Below are 26,687 nucleotides of genomic sequence, written 5' to 3'. Positions count from 1 at the left end.
TTTCTAATACATGTGACATATATATGTATACTACATGTTTATTGTTATTCTAATAGCAAATACCCAGTCAGAACATTTCCACATATATTTAGTCTTATTATCACTTTACAAAGTTCTGCTCGTTCTTTCCTCAGCGTCTTTTCTTACTTACTCTTTGATAGTTATTCCCTCCTCTACTTAGGACTTATCAACTCATGCAATTTTTTAGAAATAGTTTTTACTTTAAGAAACATGGAAACAAAAAAGCTCCCATTTCAAAATAAAAATCTCAGCTCATATAGATGCTTATGATAACTACATTTATTTCAGCAACATATACACCTATTCAGCTGTAACTAAATTTCTTTGATAAATATGTTTTTTTAAATACCCAGACCATTAAAGAGTTAAATCAAAGTACTAAGGATACCCTAAGTAGTCACGGCATGTTTCTTAATTTTTCACTTTAGATGCTATTATTTATAGCACAGGTATGTAGGGAGAATTTTCGTATGTTCAAAAACAGGAATCTTTGGTTGCTTCTTTATCAGCTGGGTTACAAACAAGAAGCCATCCATTTTAAGAATGTTTTAAGTGAATAACTCGCAAACCTCATGGATGGAAAAATTCTAAGAATGCAAATTTTGACCATTTACAACTATCACAACAATGGTTGAAGACTGTTCACGCTGTTCCTCCGAATGAGATCCTGAAGCAGTGCAGTGTAAAGCACAGGCTTTCACACACAGAAAAAAGGCACAGGCACAATCTCGCCACCAATTTGTATGTGTCAATTCAGTTAAAAGTTGAAACTTGAAGACATGTGACAAAAAATGGAACCATGTTTAACTATCTCAGTTAATATTCACAATTGCAGCAGCTACAATAATATTCAGGATACAGCATCACCAGTGCTGCCCAGAGCCAGTTTATATGGAAAACAAGTTCTTACACCAAGAAACAGTTGACCACAACCACTGGCAGGTGGACGTATGAATAACAATTTCCAGATCTGGGAGAAACAAATGTTGCTCTGATCATCTGCTCAGCTTCTTTTGTTCCTCCTTTCCTGCACAGAAATCTTTGGGCCTGCAGACTCCGCCCATGGGAAAAGGCTGCCTGTTGTGCTGTTTTGTGCTTTAACATCATCCTGTCAAATATATGGGCCTGTCATTAGTTCAGGGTTCAGAAAAGAATGTGGACATGGAGAACAGTATAGAGGAGTTTTTTTTCCTTAAAAACCTGAAAATAGAACTACCATGCGACCCAGCAATCCCACTACTGGGCATATACCCAGAGAAAACCATAATTCAAAAGATGCATGCACCCCAGTGTTCACTGCAGCACTATTTACAATAGCCAGGACATGGAAGCAACCTAAGTGTCCATCGACAGATGAATGGATAAAGAAGATGTGGTACATATATACAATGGAATATATTACTCAGCCATAAAAAGGAACGAAATTGGATCATTTGTAGAGACGTGGATGGACCTAGAGACTGTCATACAGAGTGAAGTTAAGTCAAAAAGAGAAAAATATCGTATATTAACACATGTATGTGGAATCTAGAAAGATGGTATAGATGATCTTATCTGCACAACAGAAAGAGAGACACACACGTAGAGAACAAACACATGGACACCAATGGGGAGAAAGGGGTGGTGGTGGGATGAATTGGGAGAAAGCAATTGACATATATATACTGCTGATACTATGTATAAAATAGATAACTAATGAGAACCTACTGTATAGCTCAGGGAACTCTACTCAGTGCTCTGTGGTGACTTAAATGGGAAGGAAATCCCAAAAGAGGGGATATATGTATACGTATAGCTGATTCATTTTGCTGTACAACAGAAACTAACACGAAAGTGTAAAGCAACTATACTCCAATAAAAATTAATTAAAAAAAAAAAAAGAATGTGGAATAGCTGTCTCGGATACATGTAATCCAGACTTTTTCAAACTATAGCCTTTAATAATAGCTTAAGTACATGGGAAACTCTGCAGGAGTTTATCTGAAACTTCATCAGGAATAGACATCTTTCACTAATCTTTTCCTACTTGTTTCTTTTTTGCAGCCTTCGCCAGGACAGGCTGGTTCTATTAACATACGTGTACATGTATCCTAATGATACCATGTCATCTATGAAACTCTGCTCAATACCAAGATGTTCACTTATGCTGGTTTCACAGGTAGTGTCAGAGAGATTATTACCCGCCCTGTATAGTATGTACTGCCTTGTCCTGTCATTTCTGTACTTTCTGGCCAAACCAAAATCAATATGGAATAATAACAGTGACACCCACTACCAATTAGGAAGTTATCTGGTTTACTGTGTCTTAAACTCTTCACATGCACATACGCAATTCTACTGATCATCTGGTCAGCTAACGCAAGTACGGTTTTCACTGTGAGCCTTCTTGAACAGAAACTGGAGAGCTCTTGGAGAATGGATGGAAGAAGACCCATAAGTATCACTTACAGTCTTTGTCTTATTGATACAACGTTACGTGTGGGATGTCAATCCCACCATGAAGAATCTTAAAGTTTGCTCTGGTACAGCAATGGGGGATACCTAGCTTTTGTGATTCTAGCTTCACTGCCACTTCCTCATCATTGGTTACGTTGATCACCAGAAAGAGTTCTTCAGGTAGAATCCATGGGCTTTGGGAAAGAAACAGAACTTAAATGTTCTTCTTCCTTCAGCTCCATGGAATTGATTTACATTCATTTAAACCACCTTGATATTTCCTTTTCTGAAATCCTGTTATCACTTCTCACTCCCTTTCTTTTAACACTGATTTGGAACAAAAGAAATCCAATTTTGTAATTTTATTTACACTTTTACCCATTATATCTTATTTGTTATATCACAGCATGGCTGTTTGTATTTTGTTCCTCTAGCTCTTTGCCTCAATAACTACATTGCAGCATAAATTCTTAAGTATAATATAATTAATACTATCTAAAGAAAGTATTAGACTGTTTAGGGCTGTGTGTATCTAAAATAACATTGAAATCACTGTTTTTAAAGTATCATAGGTTGACATATCACTTTTCATTTACACCTTTATTCAGCAAATATTTGTAAAGCCATATTAATTGCCAAAACAGTTTTTAGTCAACAAGAGAAGGAACTGCCTTCAAGGAACTCATGTGTTGATGCACATCAAGCCATAAACCAATGTAGAAAACATGACGCATTAAGGGCAATGATGTTGGTGCTCTAGAATCCCACCTGGGCCCTCTTCTATTTTCCCTCCAGGACTCTCAATGGTGATATTTTCCATTCCCAGGACTTCATTTGCTTCCTCTATGGTCACAATTCTGTCTCCAGACTAAACATCTATTCTAAACTTGCCACCAATATGTGTAAGTAGTACTGGTACTCTTCATTTACCTGTCTTACTCTGCTCTTTCTCCAGTACCTCTGGTCTCAGTTTGTGCAGCCAGAGGAGAACATGAAAGTGATATTTGACTCCTCTTTCCCTTTATTATCCATACCCAATCAACATAAACAATCTTTTCTACTCTTAAATATTTTTTGAATTCATCAAGCTCTCTCCACTACCACTGCCTATTTTACTAAAGCAGCCCTCTGTCACTTTCCTGGGTAACACCCATCAGTGGAACCCCAATCTTTAACATGATGGCCTATCCCTCTATGATGTGCTTTCTGCCCGTGTTTTCAGCTTCAACACCCCCTACTCTCCTCCCTTCATTTGAATCACACCCATCTTCTTTCAGTCCGTAAACACACCATGCTCTCCGAAATCTCAGAGATTTCTCATATACATTATCTCTTTCTAAATTCCAATCCCACCCCATTTTTCTGTACTGATTCTTACTTATCCTTCGTATCTTAGCTAAAAATGATTTGATGTAGGATGTCTTTTTGTATCTTATTGTATTTTCTCATTAAATTTTTCAATTCATTTTCATAGTATTTGTTTAATTGACTCCCTTCACCATTATTCTAAGTTCCTTGAGAAGAGGGACCACATTTTCAGTGCCTGGCACAGCATAAAATCATAGTAATGCCTCAGTGCATACCTGAAATGAATGAAGGAATAAATGAATGAGTGATAGTGATGAATCATATGGTAATAAAATTAGAAACACATATGTACATATCCAATTAAAATCCTAAAACAATTACTTATTAGTTCTTTTTGACTGTCTGAATCCAGGTAAACATTGACTGTTTATTGATAAGTGAATGGGTTTCTGGCAAAAGTGATTAAGTATTTGAAAAAAGCAATCTCAAAAATTTTTCCACCTAAGATGTCATTTCACATTTCCCAGACCCCAAGTTATCTCTTAAAACTCAGTGTGCTGACAGGTGACAACCACCAAAGTGCAGTAAGGGAGCGCTGAGTAAAATAAAACTTACCCATCATGCTGTTTGCCTCAGTAGAGATCACCAAGAATAAGCCACAATCCTGAATTATCTAAACAGTAAGGCCTAATTCATGAATGATTAGCCCATGTTATATTATGAGAAAACTAGAACAGAACTGATAAACTATAAGCTAAGAATTTTTTTCAAATCTCCAATTTGAAAAATGAAGAATTACTAAATGTTGATAGAAAAGAATAAATCGTCTTAAGGTTATTTAATATTTTCTCTAAAATATCCAATAACTGATTTTTAAAAAAATATTGAAGTGCCTTTTATTGAAGGCTCTTCATTGAAATGCGTAGAATCATTGCAGACTTGGAAGGCGTATTTTTTTCTGAAAAAGTAAATTACTCAATTTGAATGTGGCTAACATCAAAAATGGGAAATGGAAAAACAAGCAATACAACCTCAGTTTGATGACAATGTTGCCCAAATTTCACTTTAGTAATACAAATAAATATTCTTAGCGTATTTTCCACTGTTAATATTTATATCATAATGAAATAAAGAATAAATTAATCAAACTTGAAAAAATAATTTCTAGAACAAGAATTACTTAAATTGATTAGTCCAGAAATACAATTCTCCCTGATAGTGATTCTGTTCAAGTTACACATGTTTACAGTTTCTTTAAGGTGCACTAATACCTGGCATAAATGAAAAGAAAATAAATGCAAGAAGCAATCTGAGCTTTTATTTACTATTCTCTTATTTCCCAGGGGTCTGAACAGGAAACAAAAATAACCACAAATGACTAAAATATCAGTAGGCCTTGAAATATCAACATTTAAGCTAAAGAAAGCTAACTTTTTAATCAAAGCCTTACTATTTTGATTTACTTAATTCAAATTCCCTCTCTGCAAATATGCTTTTGAATTAAGCAGTCATAACAAACCATAACACCAACATGAACTGCCAACTCATTTGTAATACCCACTTAGTTCTAAAGTATCACAGTGTTTGCTAGTTCTTTTCTATTTGAGAACCAAGCAGAAGCTTCATTGAGCTTCCTGCAGTATGGGAACAAAATCAAACCAATTTACGTGACTTCAAGGTAATAGGAGCTAAGAACCTAATCCATATCATCTTGTAATTTGAGACAAAAATTTAATCAGATATAATGATACCTGTAAATGAAACATTCAGTAGATGAGAAATGTTAGTGCTGTGAAATAGGGAATACAGGTATTGATCTAAAAAGCGTTACTTATTCAGCCATGTATACCACTCATCATCTGGGATGTACAGCAAACTGACTTCTGTAAGAACTATGACGAAGGTGGGACAAACTGTCTCCTCCATATTTTTCTCTACAACTTATATTTTTTTCTAGGTTACAGACAAGTACTAAATTATTACTATTTGCAAATGGCTAACACAACTTCCTTCTCATTATGAAAATTTAGTATGTGAGACAGGGGATTCCCCTCTAACTCCAGAACTTAGTTCATCACCTGACATGTAATATAAGTTTAATAAATATTGGTTGAATAAATGATTCTCTCAGCAGATACCCCACTCTAATAACACTTTTTTTGAACAAATTACATTTGTTTATTTGGCAAATAGACTTTTTTCAAAGAGTATGTTCCCACTCCTCTATCAGGAACCCTTGTGTGCAGAAGTATGTAACTGTATTCTGTTTTGAGAGAAAAAAAGAGCTTTTATTGGTTTTGTGTACTGCCAGCAAGAAACAATTGCCTTTAACCTAAAAAATATTCCAATATTTTCTGAAAGCTTCAATGCTTAGTATATTTAAGACAAGAGTATATATTAAAAGTTGCTGGAAGGTATGAAAGAAAAAGAGCAGAAATGCCATGCATGATGCTTCTCTCATTTTCCTCTTCGATTTAAACCATGTATTTTCCTTTTCTACTCTCTAATCTTCAGTTTTGCACAATGGGACTAGGACTTCAACCTTTTTGGTTTTTTTCCCCCTTCTCCAGATCTCAGTTGTTTTCTAAGTTCTGAGGAAATCTTTATTACAAAACAAAAGTCTTAAAGTCCCACTAAAGCATTCTAATATAGGATTGCACTCGCTTTTAAAAAGCAAAAACATTTCTTTAAACAGCTGGACACTTTCTTCAAATAAAAACTTATGAATAGTCCCAACGTATAAAACCAGCACGAGTGCAACTGTTAAGTAGGAGCCAATGTCCCACCCACTCACTTCCTCCCTGGCCTGCTCCCTTAGGAATCCAGACTCCACGGAATTCAACTGAAAAACACTGTTCTAACAGCATTATTTCTTTATTTGCTAAATTCAAATCAGGGGCAAATTACATTAGTTCTCTATCAAAGAAAAATGCACTACTGTTTCATGGAATTATGAGAATTTGGAATGTATGATTTGGAAATAATAAAGTTTCACTTTGTACATACAATTTGGGGGTGGAAGTTAATGTTAAAAAATAAAAATTTGGGACTTCCCTGGTGGCGCAGTGGTTAAGAATCCGCCTGCCAATGCAGGGGACACGGGTTCGAGCCCTGGTCCAGGAGGATCCCACATGCCGCGGAGCAACTAGGCCCGTGTGCCACAACTACTGAGCCTGTGCTCTAGAGCCCGCGAGCCACAACTACTGAGCCTGCGCCTGGAGCCCGTGCTCCGCAACAAGAGAAGCCACCGCAATGAGAAGCCCGCGTACCGCAGCAAAGAGTAGCCCCCTCTCGCCGCAACTAGAGAAAGCCCAGGCACAGCAACAAAGACCCAACGCAGCCAAAAAAGAAAAAAATCATCTAAAATTGCATAATTTCAAATCTAGCCAGATAAATGCATTGGCACCCATGTTTATGTTATTGCCACATGGTGGCACCACTCTTGTTCGTAAGTAGAAATACCCACTATCCTTTGTCAGAAGTGCTTCGGATATGAGTTTTAAAATAATTATGCAAGCTTGGAATTATGCGAAGTTTTCAGGCCTTGAGCATTTTAATGAAATGTGACTTCCCTATGCTGATTCCAAATTTAGCTTTCTAAACTTGGGTAAGAACAAAGACTAATACCATATTGTTGGTTGGTCTGGAGAGTTGTTTTGCTTTAATTTAAATTATGGAGCCAACACCAGTATAGCACTTACTATGTGCCACACACCGTTCTGAGTGCTTTAAAAGAAATGTTAACTCATTTATCCTTCTTTACAACACTGTAAGGTTGTGCTATCTGGTAACTGACGGGGTAGACACAATTATGAGCCTCATTTCACCAATGAGGAAAATGTAGGCCACAGAGGAAATTGGCCAAGGTCACGCGGCTACTTAGTGGTGCAACAGGAATTAGAACATACACCAACCAGCTGCAGAGTCTATGGTCTTGGCCACTCCACTATTATTCTTCTTGACTTCTACAAAACAGGTATCCAATTTAATTTCTACACAGTTCACCTTGAAGTTTGCCTTGATGTAAACGAGAATGAAAAGTTTTTTGTTAAAATAATATTACATATTTTTTAGAGGTAAAAGGAAAGCATTTGCTTGTAACAGCCAATATATACCATAGAGAAATGTGTAATGGAACACATTTCTGCATATTTTAACACATTGGTGAATTTTCAGGTGTTTCAATGCTCTCTTTAGAAACAATTCTGTATTTAGGAATTGCAAATTTAGTATTTCACCCTTTTCTTTTAGCTACAGAAATTTCTGTTGAGTCTATATAATTTTTAAAAATTCATCTTACTCTCTAATCTGAAATCCACTAACTCACAGGTAAAGACTGCCTAGCAATGAAGTTATTATTAGTACTTGATTAACTAAATCACATTGGATTGTTTCAGAAAGAGATACTGAATCATATTAACTGTAAACTGTTAATGAGACTTGAATGCATTGTTCATAAATTTTTAGATTACTTTTTTAATTGAAGAAAGAAAGCAGTAACAAAAAGGAAGAGGCAGCTGTTTTTTGACAGTATGAGGAAAGATTTGACAGGATAGACTGTGGTGGTTTATCTTTTTCTTATTTCAGAGTTTTTTTTGGTTCATGATTCCTTGTGCATTATAAAAGATGATCACTAGCCATTAAGGCACAACTTGTTAGGTAAGTGAAAGGGTCTACCTCAAAGAAGAGCCTAAAATTGTCAGAAGAATCTAATTTTTTTAAATATATAAAGAGAAATCAATGTGACAGTATATGTGCCTTAAAGATATTCATAATTTGGCATAAGAAAATGTAATAATTTTTCTCTTCTGTTTAATTAGACTGTCATTAAAATTTCTATTTCTGGTAGAACTCATAGTATCTGCTTATAGAAATAGGCTGTATTCAGAGAACTGTCAGCATTACAGAATGCTTCTCAATATTTTAAGCACAGCTTTGAGATAATCAGTCTACAATTTGAAGTGGTATATACAATTTGTACAAACAAAAGTATAAGAAATAATTTAAAGCATTAAAAATGAACGTAACTGTGTAGAGCCGGGGTAAGCAAACTATGGCTCACGGGCCAATTCCAGCCTGCCTCCTGTTTTTTTACTGCCTGCTACATATGAATGATTTTCACATTCTTAAATGGTGAAAAAGTAAATTTAGAGAAAAACCTTTCGTGATGTGAAAATTACGTGAAATTCAAATTTCAGTGCTCACAAATAAAGTTTTATTGGAACACAGTCACACCCATTCACTTATATATTGTCTATGGCTGATTTCACACCACAAAAGCAGAGTGAGTGTGACAGAGGCAGTACAGGCTGCGAAGCCTAAAATAGTTACTATCTGCCCTGACTGAAAAAGTCTGCCAAACCTCGTGGCAGAGAATCTACATCTACTTTTTATTCTCATACAGTGATACCTCCCATTGACAATCCAATGCCTAAGCTACCTCTCTACTCTCTACCCTACTGGTATAATGTAGAAGGTTAAAAATTACCATAGTTTATTTCATCTAAAATAAAACATAATTAGGAAGCAGATTACGCTAACAAGGAAAATTCCATGTAAAAGTAGCTCTAAGTATTTTTATTGGACTAATATATTAGTTTTAGGCTTTGTTCCTTGCTCTTCGCATTAAGCAGTTAACTAGAAAACAAAAATATAAGAACGATGACATTTTAAAGTGAGGAATGTATGCTGAGCACTAGCTACACTTTTTGCATGGAGTTTTTTCATTTAATATAGCAATCATTATTCCCATTTTACAGGTGATGATAATGAGCAATAGACAGGCTAGAGTGAAAACTTCCAAGGTCACATACACAACATTTTTTTAAGTGCTACTTTTTTATCTTGCTTACTTAAAATCATGGTAAATATTAACTTCGAATAACGCTAAATGAAAGTCACTGTATCATACTCCATATTAAAGATTCAGGTGGCTTCTCCTTCTAAAACTTATCTCTTTTCTATGAGGCAAAGATAACAGACTCTGCATGTTAGAAGCTAGACCTAGAACAAATATTTGTTCAATTGAAATTTCTTTTACTAAAAAGAAAAGGACACAGACTGCTCCCATCTGTGCAGCAGTTGATATATGATTCCTCATACTACACACACACACACACACACACACACACACAAGGCCAGTACATCTTACAGAAATCAACATGTGAACATTTGAATGAGTTTAGGAAAGGAATGTTTAGAAATTACAGGATATTGTGTTTATTTGATGTTAAAATTGTTGTCAATAATGTGTGGGTTGATTTAGTTTGTACTGAATATTTTAAAACCTTGAGGTTTTAAAGAAACAGCACATGTACCTCAAAGCTACAATAATACCTACTACAAGGTTGGCTATTATATCCTAGTGATAGATCTGCAGCCAAACCACTAAAGAAATGTGGTGCCTCAAACAAAATAGACCTACTAGTTAGGCATTGTAAGAAAAAAAAAAAACTTATGGAAAAAAATAGTTACCCAAATGTCCTTCCGGATATTAATGTAATTTTAAATTAATGTAACCCAAGATTATAGGAAATATATTGCTAATCATAGAGTTTACCAAAGCCATTCTGAATCCAATGGTTCCATTTTATTTTCCACAAAATTCGTAATATAACTTAGATCAGATGAGTTGAGATTCAGCAACTTGAGAACTCATTTATTACACAAAATTTTAAGTTCTAGTTTTTTCTTAAATGCTTTTTTAACTCAGCAGTTTGGTATCTATAATCCTTCAAATTAAAAAAAAAAAAAGTAAATATTACCTTGGTTAAACAAAAAGAAACAGAAGAGAACAAAAACACATGAAAATTTTCTTTATCCTAAGAGAAAAGCCACTTTTATAGTGGTTATTCAGGTTTCCTCTCCCTGCTGGGGTAGAGGGAGAGATAAGGAGACAGAATCCCATGTGATTCCTTAGGTCAGTGAGGAAATTCAACCTGCCACGTTAGGCATGCTTCTCTAAGATTTATGTAGGCCATTCAGTTGGGTTTATTCCTCTCAAGGTAAATTTGGCAGGATGCAGGATTTAGTCAAAGTCAAGGTTCAGAAATTTCTGGGCATGTCTGGAGAGCAGGTGGGGCTGGCACAACAGATGTCCATTTGCATAAATGACTAAGGCACCTCCTAAGAAAAACTCATCTTCAGCAAAGAGGAAGCCAGGCCTGACACACTTGACCTGATAACAAAGCCTCAGGGCCTGAGTGATTCTGATTCTTAACACAAGGTGCACCCTCCTCTGTCTACTCTCACCTCCAGGTCCCAGGGTGCAAACATAGATCCCACCTTCTACGCTGCTCTGAAAATGCTTTCACCAAACTCATCAGTAACATCAAGTGTTAAAAACCAGCCTTGGTGTTACGTGATTCTCACAATCATGGGACACAGTGTGTTTTAGAGAATAGATAAATGAATCGATCTATCAGTCCCATCTTCTTCAATCACTGGCTAATACCCAGAGTCTTGCCAAAGGAGAGAAGCAGAACATGGCAGAAGAAAGACTGAGTCCTTGGTTTCTAATCTTCATCACTCACTTCCATGGGCCTTGGTTCTTCATGTATAGACAATAAAAACTAAGAGCCTGAGTAATGATCTCAAGGCTTGTTTTAGGAGGGCCAAGGCTATTCTTTCCCAACCTTCAAATATACAGAATATGTATAGTCTCGATTAAGAAAGTCTGTCTCATGAGATAGGCAATTCCTGTTGCCTTCATTGACTTCTTTGGGTAAATCAATAACCAGCAGGGCAGGGTCTGACCATAGAGAAAGCAAGCGGCCCTAGGAGGAAAGAGAGGGATGCCTACCAAATAGAAGAAAATGACAGAGAATGGAAAGCAGGAACTCCTTTAGAAAGCTTTATCTAATTAAAATTATCCTAGGCATGCTTGCCTGAGATATAAAACTCAATTTTTGGTCAAAATTATTCTATTCCCTGATTGTGGTGTATGGAAACTTTTCAAACCTTCCATTATAAACAGCAAAACACACTTTCCATTTTCTATTTCAAAGAACATATTTATTTTTCTACAAGAGTTGTTTCTCAGTGAGGTATAGTGAACACAGTATTTACATTTTGTTTTATTAATTACTTATGAAAATAAGAATAAACATTTTCCTCAAAAGTGCTACTACAGAGCAATATAGTACTCAATTTGACAAAAATCAGAAAGATTATTCTGATCCCATGAAATGTAATGGATAGTCAAAGGCACCCACATTGCTTAATAAGGTAACAGAAAATTGCCAGTAATTAGGAAGAAGAAAACCAACTAAAGTTGAAAAGTAAAACTGAAAAAAAAAAATTACCCACAATTTAAATATCTTAGGATTCTTTTTTTTGGTTAATGTATAAAAATAACATTACCTGCAAAGGTTTATACAAGTAAAATTACCATCACACATCAATTTACTTATTTTAATTATTTCAGTGCATTTAGATATGAACTAAGCTTTGGGTTTCTTTTTTTTTTTTTTTTTCCCTAAAAGAATCGTTCTTTTTTTTTCTCTACAGAAGTACCCTAACTGTCCAAAGCATTTGGTCCTGTTCAATAGCTAAAGAACTCTTTTTTTTCTCCTCTCTCTAATTTGGCTTCAAGTCAATGCTGTTTTTCTCATTCCAACTGTTTTGGACATATGCTGGCCCAACTAACAATGGTAAACACAGCAAGCTGTCTCTGATATGGTGCTGATTAAGTCATCTTGTGAGCAAGCAGAGTTTGGATGTTAAGATGCTAAGAAAAAAACTACTTTCAGAAATTCTCCTCCCTTTGAAAAATATTTGGATTTTCAATTTTAAATTATATGATAAACAAACCATGGGATACTATGAAAATACATTCACTCAATGCTGGCCTAGGCATTTGAGAAAAATAGAAAACGAAAACATGGTTCTTACATTCATGGATTTTACAGTTTAAAAGGATAAGGGAAAGCATAGGGAAGAGTGGAGCCCAAACATGTGCTTAAAAATAACTTTCTAAAGAATGGCACTTGCATGTCTTGCAAGGAAAAAGGTATAAAATTGAAATCATGAATACTTTGAATTGCATTTTTATATTCTATTAGCAAAATATTAGTACAAAACTAGTACCTTAAACCAAAAGATTTAGGAATAGAGATCCAATGAATACCATAAGCATGTGGTACAAAATAATTGGAAGGAATACAAATATTGTAGAGCACATAATTGTTATTCAGAATGAAAAATTATTTTTAAATATTGGCATCTCAGATTCTGTTTTTGTACATGAGAATCGAGCACTTATTTTTTACTTAGCTTGGATAGCTAAGTGCCAGCTTCCCCTCATTATGCAAACAGATAAAACCAAATTGTTAAATAAAGCCAGAAATACAATTCTTCTCTTAAAATACATATATATTTGGAACCCTAAGAGGAATAAGCAACTCAAAAACGGGACCACCTCAAACTTAAGAAAACTGTAATATTTTATTTATCACCAAAGCTCTCACAAGGTTAATACTATCCATTATTTGACAGATGTGAAAGCAAGACAGATTAATTAATTTATAATCATGGACAATTTTTTTTTCAGTTTTACTCTTAAAACTTAACTCAGTCTTCTTACCTCTAAACAATGCAGGCCCCAAATATAGAAAGGTGAGGAGTAATAACTAGTTGTTGTTATCAAAAGATTTACAATCTAAGCAGAGTGGGTATCTGAGGGAAGAAATGGTGAGAAAACATACAAAAGGTATAGAATATGATAAATTCTACACTTAACGATCCGAATAGATAATTAGGGATGTTGATGGGTGCAAAGTTTTGAGAGTTTTCTCTATGAAATGTATTGTGCTAATAAGCACCTTAAATACATTATGAAATCACAGAAATAGTAACAATTCTTTCTATAGGGGTCATAAGAAATGCTCCTGAGTACAAGATATTAAGAGGATGGTGGATGGAGAAATAACTAAAAAGCTAACAGCAACAACAAAAGCAGACAAGAAGATAACCATTGAATAACTAAGGTACCGAACACAGAATAGAAAGGGATGAATTTAAGAGATGTCTTCAAGGTACGGTCAGCAAGACCGGAAGGCCAACTGAATGAAACAACTAGGATTCTTTAAAAAAAAAAAATCACTGATATATTTAGATTATGGTAGCATTGTTACAGCAACACTGAACTATTTTGTTAATTTTAAAATTATAGGTCAAAAGAACATATAATTTTATTTTCTTTAAAGAGGCAAAATCTTTCGATGGCAAAAGTGGGGAGCACATAAATGGCAATAAACTATTTTGTAGTCATCAATATGTTTTCTAACTGTACAAAACCATATTATAATATATTTAGAAACTCTGGGAAACTTTTGATCAGTAAATACAATCAAACGAAGTAAAAGGTCAATAAAAATGACCTACACATCAAGAAAGAATAAAATTCTTAGGCAGAAATTAAACAAAATAACTGCAACACTTGTTCACTGAAATTATAAATCATTTTGGAAAGAAATTAAATGAGATCTAAATAAATGGAAATACATCCCATGTTCATAGATCAGATGACTTAATATTACTAAGATAGCAATACCCCCCAAATTTATCCGCAGATTCAATGCAATCCCTGTCAAATTCCTACTTTTGTTTTATTTGCAGAAATTGACAAGCTGATCTTAAAATTCATATGAAAATGGAAGGGATTCACAATAGCCAAAACATTCTTGAAAAGAAAAAACAATATGGAGGACACACTTCCTGGTTTTAGAACTTACTACAGAACCATAATAATCAAGACACTGGCATAGAACATGTGTATATATCAATGAAATAGAACTAAGTGTCTAAAAACAAAGCTTTACATTTATGGTCAATTGTTCTTTGACAAGAGTGTTAAGACAGCTCAAGGAGAAAGAACAGTATTTTCAACAAATTGTGCTAGGACAACTAGATATCGAGATGCAAAAAAAATGAAGTTGGGACACAGACATAGAGAAAGGACCTGAGGACACAGCAGGGTAAGGGGAAGCTGGGACAAAGTGAGAGAGTGGTATTGACATATATACACTACTAAATGTAAAATAGATAGCTAGTGGGAAGCAACCGCATAGCACAGGGAGATCAGCTCAGTGCTTTGTGACCACCTAGAGGGGTGGGATAGGGAGGGTGGGAGGGAGGGAGACGCAAGAGGGAAGAGATATGGGGATACAGGTATACGTACAGCTGATGCACTTTGTTATACAGCAGCAACTAACACAACGTTGTAAAGCAATTATATTCCAATAAAATTTTTAAAAAAGGAAGTTGGAACCCTACCTTCCACCACACACAAAAAATTAACTCAAAATTGATCACAGATGTAAGTGTACAGCTAAAACTATAAAACTCTTAGGAGACAACACAGGAGTAAATCTTTGTGGCCTTGGATCCTGGCAATGGTTTCTTAAATAACAAAATCAAAAGCACAAGCAAAGGAGAAAAAAAAAAAGATTTACATTAAAATTAAAACGTTTGTGCTGAAAATGATAACATCTATACAAAGAATGGGGGAAAATATCCACAAATTATAAATCGGATAAGGATCTAGTATCCAGAATAAATAAATTTGTAAGAGTTAAACTGAACAACAAAAATACAAACAACCCAATTAAAAAAATGGGCAAAGAACTTGAAAAGACATTTCTTAAAAGAAGATATACAAATGACCAATAAGCACTTGAAAAGAGTCTCAGCAGCATTAGTCTTCAGGACAATGCAAATCAAACCCACAATGAGACACCACTTCACACCCACTAGAATGGCTGTAATAAAAAAGACAGATTAGGGGCTTCCCTGGTGGCGCAGTGGTTGAGAATCTGCCTGCCAATGCAGGAGACATGCGTTCGAGCCCTGCTCTGGGAAGATCCCACATGCCGCGGAGCAACTAGGCTCGTGAGCCACAACTACTGAGCCTGCGCGTCTGGAGCTTGTGCTCCTCAACAAGAGAGGCCGCAACAGTGAGAGGCCCACGCACCGCGATGAAGAGTGGCCCCCACTTGCCACAACTTGAGAAAGCCCACGCACAGAAACGAAGACCCAACACAGCCAAAAATAAATAAGTAAATAAATAAATAATTAAAAAAAAAAAAAAAGACAGATTATACCAAGTATTGACAAGCACTTATGACCCAGCTATTCCAGTCCCAGGTATATACAACAAGAGAAATGAAAAACACATCCAACAGAAAAACTTGTACAGATATGTTCACAGCAATATTATTCATAATAGCCAAAAGACAGAACAACCCAAATGTCGATCAGTGGATGAACTGATAAATAAAATGTGGCATATCCATACAAGGGAGTATTATTCAGTAATACTAAATAGTAAAAATAAATGAAGTACTGATACATGCCAACATGGATGAACCTTAACAACACTATGCCGGCGGACAAAGTAAGCTAGCCACATAAGACTAGATATTGTGATTCCATTTATACCACATATCCAAAATAGGCAAATTTACAGAGACAAAAAATAGATTAATGATTGTTTATGGCTGGGAGAGGGAAAGTGGGAATGAGAAATGATTGCTAGTGGGTATGAGTTTTTTTAGGGTAGACAAAAGTATTCAAAATTAGATTGTGGTGAGGGTTACATAACCCTGTGAATATACTTAAAAACACTGAATTATACATGTTAAATGAGTGAATTTTTATGATATATCTCAATTATGCTGTTAAAATAACTGAATAAAAAATTTTAAATATACTGAGATCTAGAAATAACAAAAAGTTAATATATAGAACAAAATATTTCTTCATTTCGGAAATATAAAAGACAATCACTTGGGAACTGTTATATTTCCAGAAATATAACATACAGAAGTTTTAAAGTATGCAAAGTGAAAGTTGCCAATGCCTTATTAATATTTTCCCTTAAGCTATTAAGATTATATTTTTAATTCAATACATACTATCGCCAGCTTCTTTGGAGCAGAATGTGTGAAAACAGGGACTTAAAATGCCACCACAGTATTGACTCCATCCTTTTAATCAAGGCATCAGACCTTTCACGTGATCGAGAAAAATGATTCATTTTCTTGTTCCTTTTCCCCCCTGACACTTTAGGTTTTCTGGGGCTAACTGATACAGTATGAAGGAACATATGTGGTCTGCTTCAAGCCTCCAATTTCTTAACTGAAAAGCCACTTTCTTTCTAATGCCTGAACGAGAGGATAAATCAAGGTTAAGGTCCAAGTAAAACTCCTAAATGTATAATCAGACGCCCATGACCTTCCCCTTTGCCCCCTACCTTCTCCTTAACAACCCTTTTCTTCCCACCCCCATGATGTTTCCTCTGTGACACTAGGTGAGCTAAGTCCCATGGTCCCCACAGTACTCCTGTCATCAATGTAAATATTTCACCTTTGTCCATTTCCCCACTAGCAAAACAGGACAGGCCCGCAGCGAGGTTCTTTATTTGTGCATCCACTCTTTCACAATACATTTCGTTTATTAAGTGCCAATCACTGCACCGAGTGACAAACGTTGAACAAAGCACTAAGGTGGGAGAAAAATAAACAGTATTCAATTACACTACAGTGAGGAAGCGGGATATCAGAGATAACGCACAGGGCACCGTGGGCATGCTTTTACACAACAAAGTTCTGGAGCTGGGTATGTGCAGGAAACTTCAAGTAATTATTGTCACAGAGGCACACAAAGGATGTGGATGGCAGAGTGTTGAGTGTTGAGAGGAGGAAGTGGAAGCTAATATTACATGACAAAGAGTTTGAGACTCAAAAAATTAATATTTATTGAGTGAATACTCTGTTTACTGCCTTTAAATCTATTTTGCTCAGTTAATTCTCCACAACTCGGTAAGGTCTTTAGTATTACGATTTCCATTTTACAGACGGAATACCAAGATTTAGCACAGTTACGTTCCATACTCAACATTTCTCAGCTGAGAGGTAACATACATGGAAAGCTAAGTCAAATCAGTCTGAGCACAATGAGGACATTATTTTCTACAAATTATCCACATGACCTTTAAGATTTCTGCAAATGTTAGGCAAATTCATTTTTAAGTAACTAATAAATAAAATATTTGCCTCTTGGTAAGGCAGAGTGATTGGGATATTCAAGCACAAGGAAAATGCACTTGTCATTATATATTCTTCTACGTATTTTAGATGTCATATCATGTTATGTATTATCTATTCAAGTGAATGAATAATCCATCGAAATAAATACAGGACAATACAATTTGGATCACCTCTGCTAATCTCTGGTGTCTAAGCTTATATTTAAGTAGGGCAGCTATCATGACTGGCTCTGACAAGCACGTACGAAACAAACAGACTTTAGACTGAGATATTTGATTGCAAATGTATCTCACAGATTACATTAAAGTTTTTCAAAAGTTATATTCCCAAAGCTGTACTAAATAGTTGTCTCTACTTTGGCTGAGACCCCAGGAAAATGAGTATCAACTACTCCCACATTCTAGATCACCCAGCAGGAAGGCAAAGGTATAAACAAAACCAGTGTGGGAACCCTTGGCTCCTCAACACTCAAAGGTATAAAAGAGCTGCAGTAAAACTGGCCAAGACGTTGGAGAAAAGAGATGGAGAGTTTCTTGAGGAAGAGTGTCGATGTATGTACTCCCCATCCCACCTCCTCCTCCTTAGTGATGTAGGGCTTGCCTGTCCCTCACCTTAAGATTAATGAGAAGGGCTTGAAAGAACACACTTGGAGAACTTGGTATGTTTCCTGAAGTTTTGGAGACAGAGTGGACTGGTTTGTGACTCAAGTCTGAGAAATCTAAAGAATAAGAAGGTAATTGAGTCCACCTGGAGAAAGAAGGCACACCTGATGAGCAGGTCTAAGGTGTATATTGTGTAGAGCAGATTTAGGCCAGGAGAAAAAGAGGATGACAAGACTGGCCCGGGACTGTCTTACAATCTGCCTATGAGGGACACCTAACTGGTTGAGGACACTTCAGCAAGAATACTCCAGAGGCGTACAGGCTGGTACCCAAAGAATGAGGGAGCATCTAATTGGCCAACTGTGGGGTGTTTCACTTAGTTCAGGAAACTGGGTGAGTGAACCCTAATAAGCACCTGTAAGGGAAACAGGCAACTTTAATCATCTGTCCTAAGCAGGGATGCCAGTTCACAGGAGAATCCAACACAGAAGACCGTTCCTGCGTCCTTACCTCTCCTCCCTGCTCCCCATATCAAGCTGACAGAAGAGGGATAAAAGCAAAAAGCTGAAGAAAACAGGGAAGGTGACCATGCCTTTCGTTTCTATTTCAGGCTTATCGATGCAGCTAATCTAAGCTGAGTTGAGAAACTTTTACTTTGAATAAAGTTTGATTGTTACCATACATTGATAACTACTGAACTGAAACAATCTAAGGCTAAAGTGTGTTGAGTACCTTTAATTATCTGATAATGAACAGAAAAGTCATGGGGCCTACAGTTCATTCCCAGTGTTGGGTCAGACATCTCCTCCAGTTCTAGTTTGAATGGGCAGAGGGGAAAGAAATTTAAGTTGGTTTTCTGTTGGTACCCTACAAATCCCAAGTGTTTAATGTAAAAGTTACAATAGTTGTGAGGGAAAAAAATTAGCCCACATGATCTTGGCATTATTAGAACCAAGTATTAGTGTGTTAGGTAAGGCACAAACCTCAGTTTCCATATCTGTAGAGTATGGTGTATAAATTCAGGGGATTAGTCCTGAAATAGTCTTGAAATGAGCCCTGATGTATAGCTGTTAGGTGACCTCGGCAAAACAAAGTTTCAGGACATCATTCTTGTCACCTTTTACCCCTCTATCTCTCCAGTTCCTTTACTTACCATAGCCTGTGAAAGAAACACCAATAACTGGAAATACACCATACTTAGGAATAAATTGTTATGTTTGTTTATTTTTAGTAGTAGGAAAATGAGTGTGTTTTCTGAGGATTCTGAAAATGAAATACGTAAAACATGAGAAGAATAACCATTAATGACTGGGTCAGAAAAGATGACTGATTACATGAAATTCTACATGGCAAAGATTATATCCAGTAATTTTGGTTTATTATGAAAAGAAATGCTTTCAGCATCTGGAGGCCAAAGTTGAACAAACATGAGAATATTCTTTAAACAGCTTTTTTAAATGTCTAAAGTATTTGTGCTTGTTTATTCCAGGTCTCATATATTGTTAAAAACTTTTTCATGCTAGAGCCTTTCAAGTTCAGCAGATGGTAGGCACACTTGTAAAAATAAAAATAAATGCAAATAAATGCCGAAATTTAATTAAATATTTATTAAGCTCATAACATGCCAAAAGCCAATATAAACTTATAATTTGTATATAAATAAATAAATAAAATTTTGTCTTCTTGTTTTAAATTATAAAATTAATAGTATATTCATGGCAAAATACATCAACAGTACAAGAGAGAAAGTAGAAGGTCCAAATCCCTCTTTCTCACTCCTTATCTCCCACTACCACTCCTAGAAGAAATCCCTATTAACATTTTATTGTCTATGCTTCATGAGGTCTATCTTTCATGAAATGTTAAGTTTCTGTCTCTATGTATTATGGACAAAATAGATAACCATTGCTGAAATAAAGAACAAGCATAATAATTAGATTTTTATTTTCACTTGTAATAGAGAAAATTTAGAAAGAGATGACTTTAAAATTTACCAGGTTCGATATTAAAAAGACTCATCATCTTGCCATTGCTTTAAAGTTGTCAAAGCCCCAGGATAAAACACTGAAAGTGTTTGCAGAATCTCCTTTGACCTACATCTGCTTTTTAAATTTTAAGTCAATATCACATGGAGAATAGATCTAGAATGTTGAACTAACAAGGACTCCAAAATAGCTTCTTCTAGGTTTAAAAATAACCATAATCATACTATTCCTAAAGTAGCTGGGAAATAAGCACAGAATATTCTCTCAACTTAAAACTCAAATGTTAATGAGATCCATTAAAAATTCCTCCTGAATCTACTGGATTCCATAATTTTCTACTATTCCTAGATAGATTTTTCTCATTAAAAGATATTCAGAAGCCCTCTGAATAAATAGTAATATTAATAGGTTTCTGAATTTACCATATGGGAAGTAAATAAAGGTGGTTAAACCAACAAGAAATCAAATGGTACTTATTAGATGTATTTAATTACTCCAAAGAATGATCTATCACTTTACCCTTAAAACCATTCTAAATGAGGTAGAATCCATTTAGTTTTCTGCTGAATTATGTAGCATCACCAACAATTTAACAGACACATGAAGATCTGTAGAGCAACACTGAGAAACAGAAGTTTTCTTGAGTTAAATATTAGGATAAGTGACAGTAAATTTAAAAATATTCAATTTACTTCCAGAGGAACGTTTTTCCATATGTGGCATTTGGCTGCTGACTTCAACACTGGAATGAGACAGAAACCAGGGAACCTAATTAAAGAGCTAGAAGAACATCTGGAAATTCAGTAAATATTACTCAGATATAGTAAAGGTGTTTTGGACTTTTGATCACATACAGTATTGCTGTCCTAAGAAAATTTAACCTTTCAATTCTGGGGCAAAAGGTAAGACAATTCAATTTTATGTCTCCTCTTAACATTTCTTATTTCTGAATACCCAGCACTAAAATCCATGTTCTATGAGCAATTGCTGAATGAATGAGTGAATGAATGATTTAATGAAAAGTAGTATTAAGGAACCTGTCTTTATGCTGAATTTATACAAATCTTTGTAACCATTTTTGCCTATAAAAAGTTCGTAGATTCTTACCCTATCCTTACAAAAGACATAATATAATTCTCTCCTATATATAGTTTTAGTATGAAATGTTATTTTTATTTAAATACAGTCATGATTTGCAACTACAACTTTTTTGAACTTCTTAAGACAATGTCCTAAAACTTTTGAAACACATACTAGAGTTCTTCTAATAGAATTTTTGATGATATATATATATTTTCTCCAAATAAAAATATTATATATTATAAAAAATTTAAAATGCAAGAAAAGAAAACTCCATTTTACCATCTAGAAACAATAGCTGTGAAATCTACTTTTGTAGTATGTACATAATGAGACCAAACTGCATAAAAACTTTTTCACCTTGCTCTTTTCACTGTATATTATGATAGAAAGATTTTTATCGTGCTGCTAAAGCTTCTCATAAATGCTGTCTTTAAATATAATGAAATAATCGAGAACGTAGAGCTATAATAATTAATTTAACCATTGTGAAGCTATTGCACTATTATTTGTTTTCAGTTCCTTGTTTTTAAAAAATATCCTTTTATTATTATACCTGTGTAATGGGTATTGTAGAAAATTAGGAAACACACAAAAAAATCAGAAAACATAAACATCAATTTCTAACACCCAGAGGTTACTGTGGTTAAGATCTTAGTATATCCTATTGAATCTTTTATGTATATACGTATCTGTGTGTATGCATTTGTGTATGTATATGTATATTATAATAAGATAATGTATGCATATTATTTTATAGCTACATTATTTTTATGGGTTAACAATCTCCATCTTACTTTTTCAGAATAATTTCATCTCATCTAAAAGCCAGATCATATTCACACATAATTCCCCCAAATTGTCCACTAGAATTGTTTTTTTGAAAATTAGCAAAGTCCCATTTTTATTACCCAGACTTCTTAAAGACTTCCCGATTTTTTGCTATTAGTAACAGTGCTGAAATGGAGACTTTTGTGCAAAAGGCTTTTTCTATAATTAGAATTGTTTCCTTAGGAGAGGTTCCCAGAAATGGAATTAATAAATCAAATGCCATGAACTTGTAAATCTCTTGATACCTACTGCCAAATGACTTTCCGAAAGCATTGTACCAAATTACATTTCCAACAGCAAGGCATGAAAATTTTCTTAAAATGAGCAGAGTTAAACATTAAGGAGACTTTGAAACACAATTTAAATTTGATGTCAAGAAACAATGAAACTACCCAACTTTATGTGCTTCCATCATTTACCTGTCAAGTATCAAGTCAGCTCATCAAACATGTACTCACCACAGAATTTAAATCGGTAGGAAGGATGTATAGCATAGTTCCTGCCCACAATAAGCATACACGCTATTGAGCCACCAGAACTGACTGACCCATAACAGATGATGTCAAAATGATGACAAAGACAATGGTAGAGATATGCTTAAGGATTTGTAAGAATAAAGGCAGGAATCACCCAACCTCATATCTGAGAAAAGAGAAAGTTACCAAAGGCTTCTAGAAGCTGTAACAATGCAGTTTGTCTTGATGAATGAGTAGGAATTTGCCAGGAAAATAAAAAATAAGGACCAAAAAAAGAGGATAGTCATAGCAGAAGGATCATCATAGGCTTCGAGAGGAATCGGTAATGTAACTTGGTATAAATAGGTGCAGCCTTTTCCCCTGTTTTTTCTAAACTTTTATGGTTTGTATCACTCCTTTAACATAGTTTCAACAACAGAGTTCTATAATCACGTTCTATCCATATAGGGTATACTTTAGCGCCTCCAACTGTTCTCAGGAGGAAGAGGTGTAGTTAACAGCCTCTTTAGGGGGCATTTGATAAATATAGGAACATATTTTTCACTGTCACCATGAATAATGGTACCACTGACATTCACTTGTCAGGGTCCAGGGAGGCTTAACTTGTGAGGAACACTCCCACAAAAGAAAGAATTGTTCCACCTAAAATGCCAGTAGCGCTCCACCCTCCCTTCTTAAGACATGCTGAGCCAGACCGGAAGTTCCTTGAGGACAAAAATGGTATTTTACATGTTACCTTCATCACATCTAGAACACATGGATGCTAGATATGTAATTAACGTAAATACCTTTTGACAGATTAACATGAAAAGTAGTAAGATTTCAAAAACAATTAAAATGTTCAAAGCACTTCACTGTCTCATTATTTACTACTTATCACGCATCACCATGAGGGGCACTACCAGAAAATGATGAGGCTGTAAGCTGCCAGCCTGTGCAATAAGATCAATGACAGCCACCTAACTGTTTACATCGGCACAGAAAGCAAATCAGTATAATTCCCTCTATCACGTGCCACAGGGGGAAAATTCCTAGAGACATTCAAGATCTGCGAAAACTTATTTTTAACTAATTGTGGCTCTAATCCTCTACCAATGGTCACCCGGAATTGAAGCATAATCTTCTGAAGCTTAAGACTTAACACATTATGGAAAGTGCAGAATAAAACGATTCGTTCACACAAGTACAGTTTGTTCTTAATTGTTTCATTGGACTTTTTGAAGTCTGCAGCATGTATGACCTTTAAAAATTTCTTCTTAAAACAAAATGGCCTTGATTTATTTTTTACTGAATCTTTACACACCGTTAAAACACAATCATTTAGCCTTTAAGACAACCGTACTGTTCTTGGGAAAAAAACACCCTAAAACATAGGGTTCTTAAGATTTTTATTTCACAATAAAACAGGCCACAGGCAAATAAACACAGTTCTGAGTTAAAAGTGGCAGGAGCATTAGGTTTCAGAATTATCGTAAAACAGGAAGGTTGTGAGGGTATAACATAGGATGAAAGCAGACTCAACCCTGGAGTCTTCCTGCTGACTTCTGTCATGCCAAAATATACAAGGGTTTATACACAACACAAATACACACAAGGGGACACACACACATACAATACTCAAAAAATAACTTATTTGGGAGAGCTATTATCTTTCCAAAAGTCCAGTTCAAAAGTAGAAAATAATAAAATAAAAGGTTCAAACAGTTAATTCAACCACGTCTGAAAATAATATGCTGCCAGTACACTTGGATTAGAAATGGTTTTCAAGCATGTGCATATTAGCAGTTTCTATTAAGGTAATGCCATCTGGGAGAATAATCTTTTCTCCTTGATGATAATTCTACAAGCACACATACACACACTTAAATGCCTGGAAATGGTTGTACCTCCAGCTTTAGTGTCGAATTTCTCTCTGAACAACTGCTTCAAGACTACACCTCAGACAAAAATTAAATAGCTTGCATCGGTAAATATGGTTCAAAATATACATTGTGGTAAAGAAAATATACATTGTGGTAAAGAGTGCCATACCTACAGTTACGCCACATTCCAATAAAAGGAGTGGGCGAATACACCAAACGGAGGTAGCAGTTAAACTGCTCACCAGAAAAATAAAGAAAACCGGGTCATTATTTTCCCTTCCCTGAAAAAAAGAAGCAGCTTCTGCTTAGTTTGGAACAGTCACTGCAAAAAGGGAAGCTTGTGTTTATTCAGCTCTGTTCTTCTCAGCAGTCCAGTTCATTAGGTTTGTAGGTTTTAAAAAATTTTAACTTTGTTACAGTAATTTGTAGGGAGTGTAAAGCCTACTCATGAGGTGGCAACTCAGAAGCCTGCACTGCAGAATACAAGCCAAAGGCAACGTAAATATACACAAAATGCATGCAAATTAATTGTAAAATATTCTGCAGGCTCAAAAAAAAATTTTTTTAAGCCTGAGAATCTAGCTGTTTTCCTAGATAGCAAAATTGCGTTACTAATAATTTCTATTTTCACCTATCATCCTTCATGTACTTGGTATATAAATACTTGATATCCTTGAATAAAATATATGGGAAATTCAATAAGAAGAATGTAAACTTCCATATATTAGTCACTGCTTGAAATAAATTCCCGTATAATTTTAAATCACAGTTATTACAAAGGATTATTTGATAATTCCAAGTCAAATGCTTAATCTTTTAACATGTACAGGCACAAGAGAAAATGAAACACGAAAAAACAGTGTTATTTATAAAAGATGCTAACAATAACAAAAATGACCATAATAAAGATAAGAAGCTTAATTTCTTTTTCCTCAAATAATTACACAAAGAGTACATTTCAATTTAGCCTCCTAAAATAAGGGTAATGGGCTTCTTATCAAGACATCACACCATCATTTACTGTAAATATCGGGTCAAATAAACACAGAATCACTATAGAGAAACTACTAACACCAAACCCAGTTCTTAAAGCAATTTAAATTAATGTTGATTCTGTGTTTGAAACTTGAGCAATAAAAGAATAAGAATTTAGCATGATAAATTTTCACAACAACGATCTTGTTTCCCAGGATAAAAATAGAATTTTAAAAAGTAGGGTAGAGCAAGACTGAATCACATCATGCCCGTTTTACACTGATGGTAACAGATACACGTTAGTATTTGGAAGCCTTTTGATACACATACTTCAATTGGCCTAGAGGACACTGTACCCTAGGTTCCTCCTATGGACTGGCTGCTTCTTCTTGGTCCCATTTACTGGTTCCTTTTCTCCCCCCCGACCTCTTAATTCTGGAGTTTCCCAGGGTTTAGTCCTTGGTTCTTTTCTCAATCTATGGCAACATCTTGGTAAACTCATCTAATCTCATCATAAATATCACTTTGTGTTGGCAACACTAAATTACATATTTCCGTCTGGACCTCACTCCTGAACTCTAGGCTCATATACCCACCTGCTGACAAGCAATGTCTTCTTGTATCAATATGTTTAAAATATACCTCAGAGTTACCATATTTAAAAGTGAACTCCTGATATTCCCCTCAGACCACCCCATTTCTATTGTTCTCCACATTTGTTGACAACTCTATCCTTCCAGGTGAAAGAAGGATAGAGTTCCTTCTTTCCATTCTCTCATGCTCTCTATATCACATTAATCAGGAAATTCAATTGGCTCTATCTTCAAAATATCCTTATTTTTTGTGAAGCGGTGGGTGTCAACAATATGACCACTTTCTAACTCCACTGCTAACAGTAGGGTGTAAGCCAGTGTCTTTCTCAGTGAGATTACCATGGTCCTAAACTATTCAGAGCACGTGATCCTCTGCTGAAAACCCTACACTGGCTGGCCATTTTGTTCAGAGTAAAAGCCATGACCCGCACAAGCCCTGTGTGATCAGATCTTACTTTTCCTCTCTGACT

At 35.2% G+C, this 26,687-nt stretch overlaps 1 protein-coding gene and 1 pseudogene across 1 annotated transcript in view; both read right to left on the bottom strand.

Annotated features, from left to right (window-relative positions):
• Positions 1 to 26,687, bottom strand: part of HDAC9 (histone deacetylase 9) — a 575,085-nt gene that overhangs the window by 487,187 nt on the left and 61,211 nt on the right. The gene's annotated exons all lie outside the window — the stretch shown is intronic.
• LOC118901125 lies at positions 1,903 to 26,639 on the bottom strand (annotated as a pseudogene).

The sequence above is a fragment of the Balaenoptera musculus genome, chromosome 9, assembly GCF_009873245.2.
Source record: "Balaenoptera musculus isolate JJ_BM4_2016_0621 chromosome 9, mBalMus1.pri.v3, whole genome shotgun sequence".
Taxonomy (NCBI): domain Eukaryota; kingdom Metazoa; phylum Chordata; class Mammalia; order Artiodactyla; family Balaenopteridae; genus Balaenoptera; species Balaenoptera musculus.
Note: the sequence above shows the minus strand (reverse complement) of the source record. Positions and strands in the feature narration are given on the sequence as shown.